This window comes from Octopus bimaculoides, chromosome 11, assembly GCF_001194135.2.
Source record: "Octopus bimaculoides isolate UCB-OBI-ISO-001 chromosome 11, ASM119413v2, whole genome shotgun sequence".
NCBI classification, from domain to species: domain Eukaryota; kingdom Metazoa; phylum Mollusca; class Cephalopoda; order Octopoda; family Octopodidae; genus Octopus; species Octopus bimaculoides.
In genome coordinates, this window is record NC_068991.1 from 28,602,150 (window position 1) to 28,612,781 (window position 10,632).

At 35.3% G+C, this 10,632-nt stretch overlaps 1 protein-coding gene across 1 annotated transcript in view; it reads right to left on the reverse strand.

Moving 5' to 3' along the window:
* The window catches only part of LOC106874263 (protein FAM161B), an 82,467-nt gene that overhangs the window by 7,141 nt on the left and 64,694 nt on the right, over nucleotides 1-10,632 (reverse strand). The gene's annotated exons all lie outside the window — the stretch shown is intronic.

Consider the following 10,632-nt stretch of genomic DNA (forward strand, 5'->3'; position numbering starts at 1 on the left):
TGTGTGTGTGTGTGTGTGTGTGTGTGTGTGTGTGTGTGTGTGTGTGTGTGTGTGTACATTCAGGACTTTTAGGCTTCTGTATCAACAATTTGATGATCATTACATAGTTTTGGCTGGGCAAGTTTGATGTGCATGGCATTATTGATTACAAAAACATGAAAATCCTACATAACAAATGGACATGCCTTTTGAAATCAATGCTGCAATGCACAGTGGGGTAGCACAGCTGCAGACATGCATCAATCATTGAATTGTTGATGCAGTGACTTAATCTCCTGAATGCAAGTCTCCATATCTGTATCTAATTCTAGTCATCTATTTCCAATGATACTGAGTTCTACCTATTTTGTCATCGCATGTGGTTAATCTGTGTGTGTGTGCGTTTTCTCTTTTTAATCTTATACATAAATGGCAATTTCTGTCTGTCGATCTGTCAGTTGCCATCTTACTGCCTACCACAGTGAACCAATCTTGACAAAACTTTGCACACATGTTAAACTAACATCCAGTTCAATTATAAGCTAATTGAATTTCAATAAAAGTCTATAATGGTCCGCCTAGTGGGTTGGGCTATCATTTGATAAAATGAGAAGGGTGCAAAGAGTGTTAGTATGAGGGCAATGTGGTGGCCTAGTGAGTGTGGCTGATATCAGGGAAGAGGAAAACAGGCTTGTGTAAGCAACAAATATAGAGTGGCAGTGGGGTGTTAACGTTAATACAGCTGTCATTTATGGATATACATGTTATACTGCATACATACTTTCGTAAATAATTAGATACGTGCATATATATACACACATGCATGCACATACACATAACTAGCTTTTAAAATGCTGAGGAAGAGAAAGAAAGTGGGGGTGTAAGGAATATGTAGCGTTAAAGTGAGAGGAGATAGGTAGCTTTTCTGCTATCCATTGCAAAAAAACACTCACATACAGATACACACACACACACACATACATATATATATACATACTTACATGCATATGTCTACTATACATCATTTTAAACTTGTGATTACCTGTATATATGTTTATAAATGTGTGTATGTTTGTGTGTGTGTGTGTGTGTGTGTGTGTGTTTGTGTGTGTGTGTGCTTGTGTGTGTGTGTGTGTGTGTGTGTGTGTGTGTGTGTGTGTGTGTGTGTGTGTGTGTGTATGTGTGTGTGTGTGTGACGTCCTATAACTGTCTGTCTCTCTACTTTTGTAGGGTCTTCTCTGGTTCCTGTCACATATTGTGAAATTTTAAAATTACATCAAAATTTTCAAATTTGGTATATTGAAATAATTTTCCATGTTAAATCCAGTTTTGCTATTTATTTGTTCCAGAAAAATTGAAGGAAAATGTTACTGAGGTTTAAAGTTTAATCAGTTTTAGCTAATCAGAAAACAGGATTTGGAAGCTGGCATTTTCTGCATGATAGCTGTCTATCACAAAATGAAAACATTACAAGGAGGAATTCTTATTAAACAAACGAAAGCAAAACAATATGATGACCAAAGTTGTAAGTATTTCTGAAGTTTTAATAAGTTTTCATGAATAAAGTCATGTAAAACAGTTGAACAGATACGTAAATAATTTAAAAAGGAGAAAAGTCCTCAAAGTTTTTTTGCAAAAAACTGCACAAATCTGTCCTGATCAAGAGGCCAATCTGTTGGGGAAGATATGGTCTGACATAGAATAAACAAAACTTTATATAAGACATTCTATTGTAAAAATTGCTCAGCAATGACAGGCTATTCAGCTAGTTTGGAATAAATTTTGACTGGCCACCTGCTTGGTAGCAAGGTTGCAAAGGAAAGCATCTTGTTTTGTCCATTATCCTTTAAATATTAAGAAGGTTTTGTAAATTTTTATAGTCTCAGATATTGAGATCGCTTGTAGTGTATGAATTAAGGATCCCAAGTTCAGTCATACTTTGTTTCAAATGGGTTGATATGTATCCTGTTGCTCCAATTATGAGAGGTATGAAGCTGAAAGTCTATCTTGGGTATTCGATTTGCAAACTCCTTATAAATGATCCATAGATGTCCTCTTTCTCTTGTCTTCTTCTAAGTACATTGGTGTCCAGAGGGATGCTGATTCCCACAACAGAACAGATCTTTTCCTTGTGGTCTTACACAACAATATCTGGCTGATTGTGTTTTAATGGTGGCTGTTGGAGTTTTCAAGTTCCACCAATAATCTTTTGACCTATAGATTGAATATAATCAACTTCCTCTATAGGTGTTTTCTTTTTGGTTATCCTGTTCCAGACTGTCCAAGCCACTGCATCATGTCTCATGGGAAGATAATATCTGGAAGACATTCTCTCGCAGTTGGCAATAATGTAGTTGATGTCTTCAGTCTTAGTCTTGCATAGCCTACATTTGTTGTCCAGCAATGTTTTCTGCATTTTATGCTGTAGTACTTGGTAGGGATCTTGTATTCTTGAATTACATGAAAGTAGAATTTGAAGGGGGATGTCATAAATTTGTCAGTACTCCATGCCAAACTTTTGACATCATCAGTCCCTTGTACAGTTCGTGTTTTTTCATGCCAAAGTACCCATGTACTATCTACTTGGTAAACTGGTCTATTTTTATATTTTACTCTTCTGATAAACAGATTTTATCAATGCTCCTTGGGGAGAGATCTGTATCAGCTTTTATATAATACTTTTCCTTGAGTTCATTAGCAATCCTAATTATGTTGTTGATTTCATAGTCACAAACTTGAGCAAGATAGTTTATTGGTCTCTTTCTTCTGCTGTAGATGTTGTTTCAATGCCACAATACTGCTTCATATGACATCAATACACATTTGAGACCCCAATCACCCACCTTGTGTGAGAGGTATAGCCTGTATACAACTCCATTAATATTGAAGTTTCCTATAATACTGAACAAGTTACGAATTCAAACATCATTCACATTAAGTTCTTGTGATAACCAATTCAGAAGGCCAAATGTAGGAATGATTACAGACAGTGCAATAAGCTTGTTGTAAGCTGAGAGTTCTGATGCCCATATTCTCTTTATTCTCCTAAAGCATTAATTCCTAGTCCTCTCCTTATTTGTGGTTTCATCATATTTGATATCCTCATCTTGTCCAAGATAACTATAATTGTCACCTGATTGTAGAGGTTGTATTGTGAAGCCATTCATTTTTAGATTTTCAGGAGCAGACACAAGTTTCTCACATTTTATTGTCAAAAATGCACGTTTGGACTCACCAAATTTCATTATGTAAGTAAGTATATTTATAGCAGAATCTGGTGCTTTAACCTGCGTTGAAATATTCTGAAGTTGCAGTCAGTTCATTATGTTACAGAATGATTATATTTATGGGTGTATATACATCCATCTATATTTGTGTGTGTGTGTGTGTGTGTGTGTGTGTGTGTGTGTGTGTCTTTTGCCAAAGCACTAAGTTATGGGGACATAAACACACCACCACTGGTCGTCAAGCAGTGGTGACAAATACAGGCATGGAGACACACACTTAGATATAGACATATATACATATATGATAGGCTTCTTTCAGTTTCTATCCACCCAAACAACTCACAAGATTTTGGTCGGCCTGAGGCTATAGAAGAAGATACTTGCCCAAGGTGCCACACAGTGGGACTGAACCCAGAACCATGTGGTTGAGAAACAAGTTTCTTACTACACAGCCACACCTGCACCTGTGTGTATATATATATATATATTTGTATGTGTATATTATTATCATCATCATCATCATCATCATCGTTTAACGTCTGTTTTCCATGCTGACATGGGTTGGATGGTTTGACTGAGGACTGGAGAGCCAGGTGGCTGTACCAGGCTCCAGTCTGATCTGGCAAGGTTTCTACAGCTGGACGCCCTTCCTAACGCCAACCACTCAGAGAGTGCAGTGGGTGCTTGTTATGTGCCACCGGCACAGGAGCCAGTCAGATGGCATTGGCGTCGACTATGCTTGAATGGTGCTGTTTACGTACAACCAGCACAGGTGCCAGTCAGGCAGCATTGGCATCAGCTACGACTACAATTTCACTTGACTCAACAGGTCTTCTGAAGCACAGCATATTGCCTGATGATTGAAGGATACTTTTAAACAGGCCAGTTATGCGACACTGGCATCGGCCATGGCTACGATCTCACCACTTAAAAGTGGATGTTGCATAAGAACACACAAATACTGAAACATTTACCAAGAGAGAAAAAAACTCTCATATGGTTTTGCAGTGCATAAATTGCACATCATATCAATCGCCAGCAGTAGACAATGACTGCTACTTCCTCTGCCAGGACTACCAGATCATGTGATTTCAGCCTCTTTTGGCCTTGTCAATGGTAGATACCTGAGCATGGGAAATAGCAGTAACTGCTGCACTAGCAATATACATAGAAATACAGAGCCCAATCAGGCTCTGGTCATGAGGATGAGGATGCTGCTGCTGCTGCTGATGATGATGATGAGCAGGAGGAGGAGAACAATGTTGATAAGAATGATGATGGCGATGATGGCAGCAACAATAATGATGAAAATGATGGTGGGGGAGGTGATGGTAGTTACAATGATGATGGCAATGATGATGACAATGATGATGAGGAGGAGGAGGAAGAGGGGGAAGAAGAGGAGGAAGATGAGGAGGAAGATGAGGACAATGATGATTGTACTGTAGATTGTTAGTAAACCTCATTAGATACCACCACCACAGCACCATACCCATTATCCCCACCACTACACTAGAAATATCCACTTAGACTATGCACAACACGCACTCTCTCTCTCTCACACACACACACACACACAGAGTAACAAGTTCTGTAATTACCCCCACCCCATTCCCTCTCCCCCATTTTTCAGTTGTAAACTTTTAGTAATCATCAGTATTACAGGATGTATCGCTGGCAGCTGGAATTGACTGAGTATATTTACACAGTTTTCATGAGCTTCAGTGTAGGATTTTTTGTATTCATGCATGCTTATCTGAGTGTGCGGGCGTGTGTGTATGTGTGTGTGTGTGTGTGTGTGTGTGTAGCTGCATGTTTCTGTGTGCGTGTTTGTGTACGCATGTGTGTATGTGTATAGTTGTATGTGCTTGTGCATGTGTGTATTTGCATGTGGTTGAAAGTTTCCGTGTGTTTGTGTATGTTACTGTTATTTGTGTGAATATATGTTTTTGTGTTTGTTTCTGTGTGCATATGTGTATTTGTGTGTGTTTGCATATATTTGTAAATACATTAACACATACATCTGTAGACATACATATATTAAACGCATATACAGGTACACACATACACGTAAACACACTCAGATGCACACACACACACACACACACACACACACACACTCATACAAATGTTCAGATATACACACTATCACACACACATGTGTACATACACGAACACACACAAATCCAGGCATACCCACTCTCTCTTTCTCTCATGCATACACGCCAATATCATACACACTCACACATACACACTCACACATACACATACTAGAGGTCCCATTTCCTGATGACATGGCAAAGACAGTAATGACACTTCTACTTCTATGAATTTACCAAGGAGAAAATGTGAGAATTAAATACTTTGATAAAATGTGTATTTCATGGTGATATACATACATGTAATTATGTGTTCGTGTGTGTATGTGTGAGTACAGGCACCCAAATACGCAGACACTCACAGAGACACATAGATTCATATATGAATGTATATGTGTGTGTATAAATGTATGTGTGTTTACATATATATATATATATATATATATATATATATTGATAGATAGATAGATAGATATACACACATACATACACACACACACACACACATACACAAGTATATTTTATATATACGTGTGCATATGTGTGTGTGTGTGTGTGTGTATGTATGTACAGACACATGCAAAGACATTTATATACAGATATGTGTATGCATGTGTATATGTATATCTATATTTGTGTGTATGTGTATATATATATATATATATACACACACATATATATATACATACTGGCACACATATATATATACACACGTGTGTGTGTGTGTGTGTCTGTGTATGTGTATGCGTGTAATGGTGGTAAGTGTTGTATTTAAATGAGGAAGTTGAGGTGAGATGGTGAGAAATTAAAGGCAATGAATGATGACAGTGATGACAGTGATTGTGTGATCACTGACATGACACTTGGAGTTGGTTCTCATCACCAAATAGGGTCATGCAGAGATTGGATGATGTCGCCAGTTATTGTTGTTGTTGTTGTTGTTGTTGTTGTTGTAGCAGTGGCAGTGGTGGTAAAGAGGGGAAGGTATAGCTCATGATCTATGTGTTATTTAACCCCAGTTCAACTGTGTACATACTCATGATCAAAGACGTTCCAAATTGTGACCACCACCACCTTCCTAATCATCATCATCAAAATTTAACGTTCATTTTCCCATACCTGCATGGGCTGGATGAGATTTGTTGAGGCAGATTTGTTGAGGCCTGTCATGTCGCCAACCTTCGCCTGTTTCCCCTTGGCTAGACATGTTCTTTTCTAAGAAGACTGGAAATGAACAGCCCCACTTGTAGGATAGTGGTGCTCAACTAAAGGCATATTATCAAGTAAAACAAGTTAATTGTATCAATATACTTTCTAATGTCTAGCTGAAGTATTCCCTGAATACATTGTTAACACAGACATTAACCACCCACTGTGAGTAGAGTGTGAGTATTAGCTCCACTGAGTATGAAGTGTGACTAATTTCACTACTGCATGTGAAGTGTGATTAATATCTCCATTGAGTGAGAAGTGTAACTAATGTCTTCACTGAGTGTGGAGTGTGAGTAATATCTCCAAAGCATATGGTAGAATATCTTCACCATGAGTGGAGTATAGCTATGGTCTGTACAGCGAGTTTTACTCACTGCCAATGTGAAATATGGAAATGATACATCAAAGATGTTCTTCAAGTTTAAAGAATGTTTGCCATACTTGAGCAATAAGACAATTACTGAAACAAAATTTCATATTCATTATCATAAATCGAGTTGCATTGTGGACACAATGTTTTTATGTTCTACCAGAGTGATAGGTGTGTATATATTTGTGTGTCTGTTTGAATTTGGTGTGTAGATAACAATAACCAGTGTGGTGAATGTAGAATGAAAGGTTGGGGGAAAGGATGTAACTCTTTTCTTACCATATTTCTGTTGAAATACATTGCCTTTAATTTCAATTAATTGTGAAAGTAAAGAAGAATTTTGTAAAATAACTTTGTTGTTATTAATCTGTTGTTTGGGATATGATTTAACATGAAGTTTTGATGAAAGGTTTTAATTCATCTTACCTTGAAACAGGAAGTTTGTATCATAAGATCAGTGGTGGTCTCAGGTGGACTGATACGGTAACAGTTAATTAAAGGGATTAGATTGAGGGGTAATTTTTACATATTGGTTTAAATCTTTACAGGCCCCCTGGTACCAATATGATTAATGTCACTAACACTTTGCTTAAACTGTTACAAGCCAACACCAGCACAAAAGACATAAGCAAGGGGAGAGTTCCAAGGAAGCGGTTTTCAGAAGAGGAAGGTCTGTGTGTTGTGATTAATGTGGGGAAAGGGAGCTTGAGAAGTGGATACCACATGAGTAATGAAAAATGGAGGGTCTGATTGGAGGTGGCATGAAACTAGCTAGCTCAGAGAAGGAGATGATGTTTCAGTAGCAGAGACAGGAGACAACATGTCCATGGGCTAAGGTCGGACTGTGTATGGGAGTGACTTTATGCCATGTAAAAGACAAAATAGAACATTGAGTATGTTTAGATGGGATTCACATAACTTTGGTGACTTCAAAGGGGTAGAGTCCATTAAAACATGTGTAAGGAACCCAGAAAAAGAGAAAAAAAAAGGATACAGTTTAATGGTATGTTAGAAGTCATAGAATATTGATGTTGATTATAGTGTATGTGTGTATGCCTGTATGTGTGTATGTGCTTATGTGTACACTGTAGCAGGCAAGTGAGAAGTTCTTAAGTTGTAAAATGTTAGCAGTTGCTCAGTAGTTTTGTATTTTATGACCAGGAAGAGAAAATCTAACTTTATTGTAATGTTGTTCAGAAATAAAATAATTCAGAGATGGAAAACAATAGATAAGTTAACGTAAATATGGTAGTGGACTGGCAGATTCAATGAACCAGCAGACGACAGGTCAGGAAGTATTTAGTTATACTTCTTTACATTCTGCTCCTGAATCTCAACAATATCATCTTTATTTTTCAACATTTTGGGGACAATAAATACAACACCAGTGAAATACTGGGGTTGATATAATGATATGCCTCTTCTTCACAAATCTCAGACTTTGTGTTTATGTTAAATAATCATATATTTAATATCTGAAGTCTCAAAAAGATAACTAGTAACAAATGAGGGTGTGAAAAATATTATATTAGTATATCATCATTAAAACAACACATAAGGGAGATAATTCTAGACATATTTCAGTATAAATCTGAGCTCATAAGCAAAACAACCTTCAGTGTAATGAGACAATTTGTAAAATACTAACAATCCATTGCATATATTTTCTTTATCACACTGCCTATTTCTAGTTATCTCATTTGAATATACATCTTATCTAAACATGTATCTTATTTAAATATGTTCACACTAATTTACTGATTATAAAACACTTGTTGCCTATGAGTCAATGAGAGAGCTTTTGTGTGGTCACTTACCTTTCTAGAAATAACAGCTAAATTTCCTTCAAGTCATAACCTATTCACTTAAATAAATGAAATTGATGTTGGACAATGTAGTCTCTGCTATACATAAAAATGAGATAGTCATGTTCTGGAATGGCTTTGAACATGCATTTACTGACTTGTGGCTAAACAACAATGCTTTCAGTTATCTTATTTATTATTAATATTATTACAAAATATTATTAATTATTATTACTAATACTAATAATTAATAGTTGGCATGCCGGGCAAAATGTTTAGCAGCATTTCATCCATCTTGTCGTTCTGAGTTCAAATTCTGCCAGGTTTGACTTTACCTGTCATCCTTTTGGGATTAATAAAATAAGCACCAGTTGAACACTGGGGTTGAAGTAATCAACTAGTCCCCTCCCTCAAAATTCCAGGCCTTGTGTTTTTAGTAGAAAGGATTATTATTATTACGAAGGCGGCAGAATTAAAAGCAATGGCAGAATCGTTTGCACACCAAGCAAAATGTTTAGCAGCATTTTGTCTATCTTTACATTCTGAGTTCAAATTCTGCCAGAATATGATATAAGTACCAGTTGATATAAGTACCAGTTGATATAAGTACCAGTTACACACTGGGTCGATGTAATTGATTATCCCCCTTCCCCAAAATTTTGGGCCTTCTGCCTATAGTAGAAAGGATTATTACTATTATTACTACTAAGGTGGCAAACTAGCAGAATCATTAGCATGCCTGGTAAGAAGTTTACTTTCCAACCATATGGTTCTGAGTTCAGTCTTCTAATATTGCCTCAGTCCAACCAAAGTCTTATGAGTGGATTTGGCAGGCAGAAACTGAAAATAGCCTGTCGTGTGTATATCTATATATATATATATATATAAATGAGAATTAGGGAAAAGAACCAAGGTTCATGAATTCATCGATGAAAATCCACTGTCACATATAGAAAAATTAATAAGTAAAAGCACATTATTATTAACTCTAGTTCTGAATTTAACATCTAAGTTTTAGTTTGAACTGCAGCAGCTTAGCGATAAGTATCGATTTTAACTTTGTTAAATGACTTTATATCATTGTTTGAAAAAAGAAATATGTATTTTTATATTATTCAATTGATTTTTAATGATAATTTTAGTCGATACCTTTTTTAACACTAAATTAATTAGAAGTAAGAGTATCATCTTAGCCTAAACTAAGACTTCAATTAGATTAGGGTTGAATTTTTTCCATTAATACTGTTTAATATTTCTTTCTATTTTATGCGATAAATAACTAGTCTTTTTATTTAATTTCTTTGATTATACAATATCGTTAATTGTTTTATTATGACTTAAGTTATATAAAGTTTAATCTTTCATTCATATTTTTATTTCTATTCCTTTTCTTTACACAATATTTTCACTAGACTTCTTTTAAATAAACGTTTTTAGTCTAAAATATTCTAGCTTAAACTATTGCATCGTTTAGATATGTACTAATTCTATCTTTATTATTTTAACCTAAAACTTCGTTCAAATTGTATTTTAAACGAAAAATTTGTTAAAGTTGGTTTTTGCATATAATATTCCTGTTAGCTTATATTATAATGGATGTAGGGTTGATTATGGAATGTTTATAATTTTGATATTTTTATTAATATTTTTCTATCTTAATATAATAAGTATTTTATATACATTCATTTGTTATTTATTGTTGGTTGATATATACATTCTTTTATCATTATTTTTGTGGTATTTTGACCTGAAGATTAGTTATATTTTTGAAAAGAATTGATTTTCGATAGTTTTAATCGATTTTAATCGATTTAAATTTTCTTTCTATTTGAAAATTGGTTATGAAACACGTGTAGTCGTTTTATTATCATTATCTTATGATATTTACTTTGTATTATATTATACTTATTTATTGTGCTTTTACTTATTAATTTTTCTAT